A 12,427-nucleotide genomic window follows, 5' to 3' on the forward strand; every position below is an offset into this window, starting at 1 on the left:
CTTCCCTGGGGTCAGTTCTGTATAAGGTCTGAGAACAGTTCCTTTTTTCTTTCCCTCAGTCTTTCTCAGTCACAGCCTATTCTCAGTTAACCTTGAGTTCTTCATTTTATCCCCTCATCTGTTCATAAATTTGCATTTCTATCGTTTCCTTGAGACTATTATATATTATTCTAATTGTGTCGAGGCATCCATTCTATGTAAAATCCTGCCCTTTCGTTCTTGACCATAAATGCATAGGCAGTTAGAGCTTACTGCTGATGATAACAGTGGTAAAACTCTGTGTGGTAATGTAACGTTTGATCCATTGGGTTTGCTCCTTTGGACCTGATTGAGTTCAGAGATTAGTAAGTTTTCTCTTGGATTCGTGGCAGTTTTTACTTGGGTGATTGATAAAAATAAGTAAAACAAACAAACAAACCAACAAACAAACAAGAAAGAGATTCCAGAATGTCACTGCAGCACTCCTTTACATAATTGGTTAAATTCTGATTAAAGCCTACCACACAATGATAAAAACTGAGTAGTGAGACATAGATATTTTTATCTTTTTCTCTAGTGTCTGCATCCTACTCCTTACCTCAGGAGGTCAGCATTTTTAGTAAAAAGATTCAGAAAGGTACAGACCCAAAAGAATCAATGGAGCTCTTCCCATTTGTGCTTTTCCAATAAACCCTCTACCTTCTGGGGCTGAAGCTTGCTCTCAATGCTTCCAATTTCTGTCTGTTTTGAATTTTAAATGCATTTTAAAGTCTGATTGAATATAAGGTTGTCCATATGCATAAGGACCCATATGTTGTTTTGACATATATACATCATCTTTGTGTGAATCAGCTTAGAAATATATACCTCCTTAGGAATCTGTCATTTCCTCATGGTGAAAATATATAAAAAATACATTTTGGGAAGCTTTTTGACATTACAAACTGCATTATTCTTATCTTAACCAATCTTTTTAGTCTTTTTGAAAATAATTTCCTTTATTTTTGATATTATAATATACTGATGTCATTTACTCTTAAAATCCCCTTGCTCTCTCTTTAAGTTTGTGGTCTATGTTTTCATATACACACATATATTCCTAATGCATAAGCACAAATTGCACAGGCTATTCACCACTACTCGTTTGTATGTTTTCAGGGCTAGCCATTTTGGTATTCAATAATGGATTGTGTGCTTTGCCTGGGGTAGACTATTGCCCCAGGAATCAGCATCCTTGCTACCTGTAAATCTCTATTTAGAGTCACGGCTTTCCTAGAGTTTGTCTCATCCACATGACACAAATAACATGTCTGTTGAACTTGTCGTTGTTTAGCTTCCAGTTCATGTGTCATGTTGGTGAGTCTTTATGTATGTATAATCAGATATTCCTAGAACCACAATTCAGGAAACAATTTTTGCATTACTGACTGACCAGAATCTCTAGGAATGGGCTATTATACACTTCTTCAAAGGTAAAGCTATGACATTAAAAGATGAATCATGTGATCTCTGGAGAAAAACTTATTCATCCAATTCACTATAGACTGTTCTCAAAATTACAAAATAAGAAAAACAGAACTTTGATTTTTCTCTTAATATTGTGTATTACAATGTATCAGACATAGTCTTTAAAATTTGCTTGGATTTTTCTATGTTTAGTTTCCACCTATTGTTTTGTAACCTACTTTGAGATGCTAATAATTAAACAGTAATCAACTAAGGTGAAGAATGACCTGCTTTTCAGGTCTCAGAATCAGTCTCAGCTTCCTGGGCACACTTTTTTGCTTTGTTTGGTGTGACCATTAACCTGTACATTTGTAACAGGCAATGGGCCCTGCAACACTTGTCTGCTTTAGTTACTAGAATTAAATCTTTCTGTATCTGAAAACCTATTCCTTAGGGATGGTAATGAGACGTTTACTGGTGTGTCAATAATTAAGAATTATTTACCGCTCAGTATTTTCTCAAGTTTATGTGGTATAATTTACATGATAATGTTACATTAGGAATGACTTGACAAATTGCTGGCAGAATCCAAAGACAATGAATGGTGAGAGTTTTACTTCATCTGTTCAGTTTTTTAGACAACGATGCACTGGAAATGAATGAGTTAAGTAGGAAGCATGTTCACAAATGATACTACGGCTTTCATAGATTTAATATAATAAAATGTTATATCTATGAACATAAATATGAAAAACAAATTTCCAAGGACATAAATATCTACATACATCACTATTTTTCATTTGGATAGGTTAGTTTAGTGTCGTATAATAAAAGATAATTTTTCCAAGATTTAATATGGCTTTCCTACAATTTACATTTCATTCAAACGGTATCAAGCTCAGGGATTTAATTGGCCTATTATTGAGGCAAAATAAGTAATCTTTCTTGGAAAAAGACTACACATCCAATAAGCAAAAGCCAAAAATACTGCTGAGTTATGAGTAACTCATACTCCACTGCTGTGTAAGCAATCGCTGAAGTTTGGATGTAGAATAGCAGTATCTGCAGAGGCAGTGGCAGTTGGTTCACTGTGCAGCTCTTTTACTTTGGTTCTAAATAGAAATTTTATTAAGTTTTTATCAGCTTTAACATCTGTTGTATTTCACATAAAATAATCCGAAATCTTACTTTTCTTGGGGAATTGTATTTCTACACACTACTCTTTCCTGCTTTACTCCAGGAAGCAGGAAAGAGCAGGCAATATTAGATTGTTATTATTATGTGTTGCTGAATTGCTGAAATAATAAAACAAGTCTTCCTCCCTCCCTCCCTCCCTTCCCCTCTCTCTCTCTTTCTCTCTCTCTCTCTCTCCTCTCTCTCTCTCTTTATATATATACATATATACGTGTGTGTGTGTGTGTGTGTGTGTGTGTAAAACATAAGCACAAATTGCACTATCTATACAATGCTACTTATTTGTATGTTTTTAGGGCTACCCAGTCCATATTGAATAACGGATGATGTGCTCTTCCCTGGGGTGGAATACACATACATAGAGAACCTGTTTAAGAAAACAGCCTCAGTGCTATGCATACAACAAGACATGTGTATAGTATTAATTATTAATTATGCCTGATGCAGAGTTGCTACCTGCCTCAATGGTTTATGTTCCTGAATGAAAGACACACATAGTCTTTATATTTTAATATGCCTTATGCAGCACAATAGCCGTTTAACTACCTAACGTCCATGTTGTTAGAATCTACTTCCCACTGATAATTCTGTTACAACTTACTAGTTTCCATGTTTCATCTTAACCCCAATTGATCGGTCAAATGGGCTACATTTTAAAGGCCCAGAGCTCAGGTCTTGCTTCTCTACCCCATGGTAGTCTCTGTATTTCTGCCCTCTCCACACTCTCCGAAAGCATGGCCAATATCCTTCTTTTCATCCTCCAAGACCCAACCCCAGGAATCATAAAATCCCACCTCTTTCTGTCCCCCCACCCCCAGCTATTGCCTCCTAGCATTTTTTTTATTAATTTGAGTATGTCTTATTTACATTTCGAATGTTATTCCCTTTCCCGGTTTCCAGGCAAACATCCCCCTGATCCCTCCCCCTCCCCTTCTTTATGAGTATTCCCCTCCCCACCCTCCCCCCATTGCCGCCCTCCCCCCAACAATCACATTCACTGGGGGTTCAGTCTTAGCAGGACCAAGGGCTTCTCCTTCCACTGGTGATCTTACTAGAATATTAAATACTACATATGAGGTCAGAGTCCAGGCTCACTCCATGTATAGTCTTTGGGTAGTGGCTTAGTCCCTGGAAGCTCTAGTTGCTTGGCATTGTTGTTCAAAAGGGGTCTCAAGCCCCTTCAAGCTCTTCCAGTTCTTTCGATGATTCCTTCAACGGGGGTCCTATTCTCAGTTCAGTGGTTTGCTGCTGGGATTCGCCTCTGTATTTGCTGTATTCTGGCTGTGTCTCTCAGGAGCGATCTACATCTGGCTCCTGTTGACCTGCACTTCTTTGCTTCACCCATCTTGTCTAATTGGATGGCTATATATGTATGGGCCACATGTGGGGCAGGCTCAGAATGGGTGTTCCTTCTGTCTCTGTTTTAATCTTTGCCTAACTATTCCCTGCCAATGGTATTCTTGTTCCCCCTTTTAAAGGAGTGAAGCATTCACATTTTGTTCATCTGTCCTGAGTTTCATGTGTTCTATGCATCTAAGGTAATTCAAGCATTTGGATGATAGCCACTTATCAATGAGTGCATACCATGTGTGTTTTTCTGTGATTGGGTTATCTGACTCAGGATGATATTTTCCAGTTCCAACCATTTGTCTATGAATTTCATAAAGGCATTGTTTTTGATAGCTGAGTAATATTCCATTGTGTAGATGTACCATATTTTCTGTATCCATTCCTTTGTTGAAGGGCGTCTGGGTTCTTTCCAGCTTCTGGCTACTATAAATAAGGCTGCTAGGAACATAGTGGAGCACTTGTCTTTTTTTATATGTTGGGGCATCTTGTGGGGATATGCCCAAGACAGGTATAGCTGGATCCTCAGGTAGTTCAATGTCCAATTTTCTGAGGAACCTCCAGACTGATTTCCAGAATGGTTTTACCAGTCTGCAATCCAAGCAACAATAGAGGAGTGTTCCTCTTTCTCCACATCCTCGCCAGCATCTGCTGTCACCTGAGTTTTTGATCTTAGCCATTCTCACTGGTATGAGGTGAAATCTCAGGGTTGTTTTGATTTGCATTTCCCTTATGACTAAAGATGTTGAACATTTCTTTAGGTGTTTCTCCGCCATTTGGCAATCCTCAGCTGTGAATTCTTTGTTTAGCTCTGAACCCAATTTTTTAATAGGGTTATTTGTCTCCCTGCGGTCTAACTTCTTGAGTTCTTTCTATATTTTGGATATAAGGCCTCTATCCATTGTAGGATTGGTAAAGACCTTTTCTCAATCTGTTGGTTGCCGTTTTGTCCTAACCACAGTGTCCTTTGCCTTACAGAAGATTTGCAGTATTATGAGATCCCATTTGTAAATTATTGATCTTAGAGCATAAGCCACTGGTGTTTTATTCAGGAAATTTTTTCCAGTGCCCATGTGTTTGAGATGCTGCCCTAGTTTTCTTCTATTAGTTTGAGTGTATTTGGTTTGATGTGGAGGTCCTTGATCCACTTGGAGTTAAGCTTTGTACAGGGTGATAAGCATGGATCGATTTGCATTCTTCTACATGTTGACCTCCAGTTGAACCAGCACCATTTGCTGAAAATGCTATCCTTATTCCATTGAATGGTTTTGGCTCCTTTGTCAAAAATCAGGTGCCCAGAAGTGTGTGGGTTCATTTCTGCGTCTTCAATTCTGTTCCATTGGTCTATCTGTCTGTTTCTGTACCAATACCATGCAGTTTTTATCACTATGGCTCTGTAATATTGCTTGAGTTCAGGAATAGTGATTCCCCCTGAAGTCCTTTTATTGTTGAGGATAGTTTTAGCTATCCTGGGTTTTTTGTTATTCCAGATTAATTTGCAAATTGTTCTGTCTAACTCTTTGAAGAATTGGATTGGTATTTTGATGGGGATTGCATTGAATCTGTAGATCTCTTTTGGTAAAATGGCGATTATTACTATATTAATCCTGCCAATCCATGAGCATGGGAGATCTTTCCATCTTCTGAGGTCTTCTTCAGTTTCTTTCTTCAGAGTGTTTTAGTTCTTACTGTACAGATCTTTTACTTGCTTGGTTAAAGTCACACTGAGGTACTTTATATTATTTGGGTCTATTATGAAGGGTGTCGTTTCCCTTTTTTCTTTCTCGGCTTGTTTCTCTTTTGTGTAGAGGAAGGCTACTGATTTATTTGAGTTAATTTTATACCCAGCCACTTTGCTGAAGTTGTTTATCCTGTGCTTGCCTCTCACCATCAGATTATCTCTAGTATTACTTTGTTCTGCTATTTCTGACAGTGGCTAGACTGTCCTATAAGCCTGTGTGTCAGGAGTGCTGTAGACCTTTTTTCCTGTTTTCTTTGAGCCAGTTATGGGGACAGAGTGTTATGCTTTCGGGCGTGTAGTTTTTCCTTTCTACAGGTCGTCAGCTGTTCTTGTGGGCCTGTGTCTTGAGTTCACCTGGCAGGTCGCTTGCAGCAGCAAAGTTGGTCTTACCTGTGGTCCCGAGGCTCAAGTTTCCTCGTGGGGTGTTGCTTATGAGCTCTCCGTGGGGTTCACAACCAGGAAGATCTGCACTGCCCTTTCTGGGAGCTTCCGTGCACCAGGGTTCCAGATGGCCTTTGGTGTTTTCCTCTGGAGTCAGAGATGTGGGCCGAGTGTAGACTCTTCTGGTTTCCCAGGCATGTCTGCCTCTGAAGGTTTAGCTCTCCCTCCCCCTGGGATTTGGGTGCAGAGAACTGTTTATCCAGTTGGTCTCTTCAGGTTCCGGCAGTGTCTCAGATGCAGAGGATTTCCTGCTCCTGTGCCCTTATCCAAGGGAATCCAGAAGACCAGGGATGTGGGGAGGCGTGGGCAGTGGTTGTGGTCTCTTCAGCTCTGCAGTCTCAGGAGTGCCCACCTGTCTTGGTGGTGAGCTCTCTCTCCCATGGTGGTTCGGAAGCAGTGAGGTGGAGGCCTCCTGGCATCTTTATTTACCAATCATAATCATTGGGGGGCAGGTTCACGGAAGTTATGTGCAGATACTCTCTTGCAAATGGTTTTTTGAGGGGAGGCAATTAGCATATGGATACAAGCACATGCTATTTCAACAAAGACTTCAATGCCTCCGAGGCTGCTTATCGGGATAATTAAAATTTATGTTTCTCAGAAAGTCTCCTTATCTCTGATACCTAAGGGACTGCAGCCATGAGCTTGTGAGAGACTGTTCCCAAGTCTCTATTTTCAATTCATCCCTAAATAAATCAATAAAATCTTTTCTTCTGCTTGTTTAATGTTTCCATTCTCTTCCTTAAATTTTAAACTCAAACATCAACTTCTTATTGTTCTCACCATTTCAAAGAGACCAATGTCCAATGCTGACTGGAAGTCTTTTACTCCCTCACATATGAAAATAGTCCAGCAAGGAGATGGGAATTTAGTGAACATTCACTGAGAGAAGCAATAATTCCAAACCTTGCTGATTGCTGGTCAATCTTGTTCATATTGATTAGGTATTATATGAAGGGTGACCTGCTGCCCTTGGTTCTGCTGCATCTTGTATTGCTTCTGTTAGAATTGTATGTTTCCTTTGCCTTCAGTACACCAATGAGGAGTCTAATTCAGCATTATTGTAGTCATTTGTCACGTAGACTACAGTGACATCTATGGAGCTGTTTATCAATGAGATGGTTTGTTTTTAGGGATCAATGATCCTTAAACTTAGGCTTCAGAACTCCTCCTGATATGTCACACACACACACACACACACACACACACACACTGATCTCCTTCATAATATACATAATACAGTACGAATTCTATTTGTTATCATTTTTGTTTTTTCCTATAGATTTTAATCTCTGTGATGGTCTTTCACATTTTATTATTATAGCAAAAATCTTCTTGTAGGTTCTGCTTTAATAATAAAGAGCCAACAGTTATGCAATGAATCATTTCATGTCAACTCTTCCCGTTCCTCTCCCATTGTATTGACTTAGAGCAGAGTCCAAATAATGGACATGAAACAGAAGAGATAGTTTTAAAATGTATGTAGACTTTTAAACAGTAATATTTTATATCCATCAAAAAGAAGAACCACGCTCCACAATCAGGGCAGTATTTAGCTTCTCATTAGTTTACAGAAACATTTTATATAAAGCCTTAGTATCTGTTTGAGTGTGAAGATATAATTTGTAAATAATTTACATTACATGATAAACAAATAGGAAATTAGGGTTTAAGAGGGAGATAAAGTTGATGCATTGATCACCATAAGGCCATGCATCCAAGAAAACACAGGCATCACAAACCGGCCATGATACATTGAAAAAACAGTAACTAAAAAGAACACAAAGTTGGGTCAGAAAGGGAGCAGTGTGAGTGCATCTGGGAACTAATACACAGGAAAGAATATGATCAAGGTACCTTACTTGTGAGTCTCAAACAGCTAAAAAAAATCAATAAATCCATCAACATGGGAATTGATGTTGTCATGTACTAAGTGCCAAAAAGCAGTAGGCTTCACACTACAGACTTTGATTAAATTACCTACTAAAACAGAAAAGGAGATCATGTGGGATGAACTTTTGCCCCCAAAATTATTAGGAATTGGGGAGGGAAAAAGAAAAGGAGGTGATAGAGAGGTGAGGTGAGAAGAGCTTGCTCTGCTGTTTCTGGCTTTGACGATGGTGGTAGTGGTTAGAAGTAAAGGACAGTAGACAGACTCCAAACCCAGGAAATACCGACTTGCCTAGGAAATACAGTTACACCTCGCATTAGCCTCATGGGGTGTTTGTTAGACTTCTCACTTTGATTTTGAAGTTGTAAATTTCCAGTCACAGTCCCAGCTGCTGTACTCATTTAATTTTTCAAACCAGTTGAAGACTTTTGTTAGCTCTCTTCAGTATTCTATCATTCTAATTATTGAATGATTACTCACTTCAAACGTTTATTTGAAGCTCTGCAGGAAAACATCATCGTAATTATTCTGTCCTCAGTTTCTTAAGACCTGTTCTTTAGAATTTTTTTTTATGTTTTTTTTTTATTTATTTTTTTTATTAACTTGAGTATTTCTTATATACATTTCGAGTGTTATTCCCTTTCCCGGTTTCCGGGCAAACATCCCCCTCCCCCCTCCCCTTCCTTATGGGTGTACCCCTCCCAACCCTCCCCCCATTGCCGCCCTCCCCCCATAGACTAGTTCACTGGGGGTTCAGTCTTAGCAGGACCCAGGGCTTCCCCTTCCACTGGTGCTCTTACTAGGATATTCATTGCTACCTATGGGGTCAGAGTCCAGGGTCAGTCCATGTATAGTCTTTAGGTAGTGGCTTAGTCCCTGGAAGCTCTGGTTGCTTGGCATTGTTGTACTTTTGGGGTCTCGAGCCCCTTCAAGCTCTTCCAGTTCTTTCTCTGATCCCTTCAATAGGGGACCTATTCTCAGTTCAGTGGTTTGCTGCTGGCATTCGCCTCTGTATTTGCTGTATTCTGGCTGTGTCTCTCAGGAGCGATCTACATCCGGCTCCTGTCGGTCTGCACTTCTTTGCTTCATCCATCTTGTCTAATTGGGTGGCTGTATATGTATGGGCCACATGTGGGGCAGGCTCTGAATGGGTGTTCCTTCAGTCTCTGTTTTAATCTTTGCCTCTCCCTTCCCTGCCAAGGGTATTTTTTCCTCATTTAAAGAAGGAGTGAAGCATTCACATTTTGATCATCCGTCTTGAGTTCCGTTTGTTCTAGGGATCTAGGGTAATTCAAGCATTTGGGCTAATAGCCACTAATCAATGAGTGCATACCATGTATGTCTTTCTGTGATTGGGTTAGCTCACTCAGGATGATATTTTCCAGTTCCAACCATTTGCCTACGAATTTCATAGACTCGTTCTTTTTGATAGCTGAGTAATATTCCATTGTGTAGATGTACCACATTTTCTGTATCCATTCCTCTGTTGAAGGGCATCTGGGTTCTTTCCAGCTTCTGGCTATTATAAATAAGGCTGCGATGAACATAGTGGAGCACGTGTCTCTTTTATATGTTGAGGCATGTTTTGGGTATATGCCCAAGAGAGGTATAGCTGGATCCTCAGGCAGTTCAATGTCCAATTTTCTGAGGAACCTCCAGACTGATTTCCAGAATGGTTTTACCAGTCTGCAATCCCACCAACAATGGAGGAGTGTTCCTCTTTCTCCACATCCTCGCCAGCATCTGTTGTCACCTGAGTTTTTGATCTTAGCCATTCTCACTGGTGTGAGGTGAAATCTCAGGGTTGTTTTGATTTGCATTTCCCTTATGACTAAAGATGTTGAACATTTCTTTAGGGGTTTCTCAGCCATTCGGCATTCCTCAGCTGTGAATTCTTTGTTTAGCTCTGAACCCCATTTTTTAATAGGGTTATTTGTTTCCCTGCGGTCTAACTTCTTGAGTTCTTTGTATATTTTGGATATAAGGCCTCTATCTGTTGTAGGATTGGTAAAGATCTTTTCCCAATCTGTTGGTTGCCGTTTTGTCCTAACCCAGTGTCCTTTGCCTTACAGAAGCTTTGCAGTTTTATGAGATCCCATTTGTCGATTCTTGATCTTAGAGCATAAGCCATTGGTGTTTTGTTCAGGAAATTTTTTCCAGTGCCCATGTGTTCCAGATGCTTCCCTAGTTTTTCTTCTATTAGTTTGAGTGTGTCTGGTTTGATGTGGAGGTCCTTGATCCACTTGGACTTAAGCTTTGTACAGGGTGATAAGCATGGATCGATCTGCATTCTTCTACATGTTGCCCTCCAGTTGAACCAGCACCATTTGCTGAAAATGCTATCTTTTTTCCATTGGATGGTTTTGGCTCCTTTGTCAAAAATCAAGTGACCATAGGTGTGTGGGTTCATTTCTGGGTCTTCAATTCTATTCCATTGGTCTATCTGTCTGTCTCTGTACCAATACCATGCAGTTTTTATCACTATTGCTCTGTAATACTGCTTGAGTTCAGGGATAGTGATTCCCCCTGAAGTCCTTTTATTGTTGAGGATAGCTTTAGCTATCCTGGGTTTTTTGTTATTCCAGATGAATTTGCAAATTGTTCTGTCTAACTCTTTGAAGAATTGGATTGGTATTTTGATGGGGTTGCATTGAATCTGTAGATTGCTTTTGGTAAAATGGCCATTTTTACTATATTAATCCTGCCAATCCATGAGCATGGGAGATCTTTCCATCTTCTGAGGTCTTCTTCAATTTCTTTCCTCAGTGTCTTGAAGTTCTTATTGTACAGATCTTTTACTTGCTTGGTTAAACTCACACCGAGGTACTTTATATTATTTGGGTCTATTATGAAGGGTGTCGTTTCCCTAATTTCTTTCTCGGCTTGTTTCTCTTTTGTATAGAGGAAGGCAACTGATTTATTTGAGTTAATTTTATACCCAGCCACTTTGCTGAAGTTGTTTATCAGCTTTAGTAGTTCTCTGGTGGAACTTTTGGGATCACTTACATATACTATCATGTCATCTGCAAATAGTGATATTTTGACCTCTTCTTTTCCGATCTGTATCCCCTTGATCTCCTTTGGTTGTCTGATTGCTCTGGCTAGAACTTCAAGAACTATATTGAATAAGTAGGGAGAGAGTGGGCAGCCTTGTCTAGTCCCTGATTTTAGTGGGATTGCTTCAAGTTTCTCTCCATTTAGTTTAATGTTAGCAACTGGTTTGCTGTATATGGCTTTTACTATGTTTAGGTATGGGCCTTGAATTCCTATTCTTTCCAGGACTTTTATCATGAAGGGGTGTTGATTTTTGTCAAATGCTTTCTCAGCATCTAATGAAATGATCATGTGGTTCTGTTCTTTCAGTTTGTTTATATAATGGATCACGTTGATGGTTTTCCGTATATTAAACCATCCCTGCATGCCTGGGATGAAGCCTACTTGATCATGGTGGATGATTGTTTTGATGTGCTCTTGAATTCGGTTTGCCAGAATTTTATTGAGTATTTTTGCGTCGATATTCATAAGGGAAATTGGTCTGAATTTCTCTTTTTTTGTTGTGTCTTTGTGTGGTTTAGGTATAAGAGTAATTGTGGCTTCGTAGAAGGAATTCGGTAGGGCTCCATCTGTTTCAATTTTGTGGAATAGTTTGGATAATATTGGTATGAGGTCTTCTATGAAGGTTTGATAGAATTCTGCACTAAACCCGTCTGGACCTGGGCTCGTTTTGGTTGGGAGACCTTTAATGACTGCTTCTATTTCCTTAGGAGTTATGGGGTTGTTTAACTGGTTTATCTGTTCCTGATTTAACTTCGATACCTGGTATCTGTCTAGGAAATTGTCCATTTCCTGAAGATTTTCAAATTTTGTTGAATATAGGTTTTTATAGTAAGATCTGATGATTTTTTGAATTTCCTCTGAATCTGTAGTTATGTCTCCCTTTTCATTTCTGATTTTGCTAATTTGGACGCACTCTCTGAGTCCTCTCGTTAGTCTGGCTAAGGGTTTATCTATCTTGTTGATTTTCTCAAAGAACCAACTTTTGGTTCTGTTGATTCTTTCTATGGTCCTTTTTGTTTCTACTTGGTTGATTTCAGCTCTGAGTTTGATTATTTCCTGCCTTCTACTCCTCCTGGGTGTATTTGCTTCTTTTTGTTCTAGAGCTTTTAGGTGTGCTGTCAAGCTGCTGACATATGCTCTTTCCTGTTTCTTTCTGCAGGCACTCAGCGCTATGAGTTTTCCTCTTAGCACAGCTTTCATTGTGTCCCATAAGTTTGAGTATGTTGTATCTTCATTTTCATTAAATTCTAAAAAGTTTTTAATTTCTTTCTTTATTTCTTCCTTGACCAGGTTATCATTGAGTAGAGCATTGTTCAATTTCCACGTATATG

Source organism: Rattus norvegicus, chromosome 2 (genome assembly GCF_036323735.1).
Source record: "Rattus norvegicus strain BN/NHsdMcwi chromosome 2, GRCr8, whole genome shotgun sequence".
Lineage (NCBI taxonomy): Eukaryota > Metazoa > Chordata > Mammalia > Rodentia > Muridae > Rattus > Rattus norvegicus.